Here is a 796-nt window from a genome sequence, read left to right on the forward strand (position 1 = left end):
GCATTCTCATCCTGTTTGCCTAGGGCCCAGGTCTCTGAGGCATATGTTAATGCAGGAAGAACAGTGGAATCAAAGAGATGTGCCGGAGCCAGAGGTTCTTCGTCCTCTTAGCTATTTCTTCGACGTTCTTGAAGGCCTTCCAAGCTGCTCTCTTCCTCCTGCGCAGCTCGGGTGCCAGATCATTTGTCATGTTGACCTCTCGACCTAGGTACACATAGCTGTTGCATTCCGAGATGGTCATTCCATTGAGAGTGAATGGGGCGTCAGGAACAAGGCTGTTTCTCATAATCATTGTCTTCGTGAGATTCAGCTGTAGTCCTACCTTTCCACACTCACGGTCACAGTCGGCCAGCATTTGTGCCGCTTGGCTGATGTTTGGTGTTATTAAAACAATGTCATCAGCAAAGCGGAGGTGGTGTAGTTGCCGACCATCTATATTCACTCCCATTCCTTCCCATTCCAGTCGACGCATGATGTTCTCGAGGGTGGCACTGAAGAGTTTTGGTGAAATGGTATCACCCTGCCGAACCCCTCTCTTGACATCAACGATCACTTCTTTGTAGAATGTTGAGATCCTGGTAGTGAATCCGCAATACAGCTCACGGAGGATCCTGATGTATTGGGCTTGAATGCCCTGATTGGCTAGGGCTTCAATGACCGCTTCCATCTCAACAGAATCAAAGGCCTTCTTTAAATCAATGAACGTTAAACAGAGCGGCATATTGAACGCTCGAGAAACCTCAATGAGCTTGGTTATTGTGTGGATATGGTCGATGGTGCTGAATCCTTTGCGGAA

This window comes from Sorex fumeus, unplaced genomic scaffold (genome assembly GCF_029834395.1).
Source record: "Sorex fumeus unplaced genomic scaffold, SorFum_2.1 ptg000032l, whole genome shotgun sequence".
NCBI lineage: Eukaryota > Metazoa > Chordata > Mammalia > Eulipotyphla > Soricidae > Sorex > Sorex fumeus.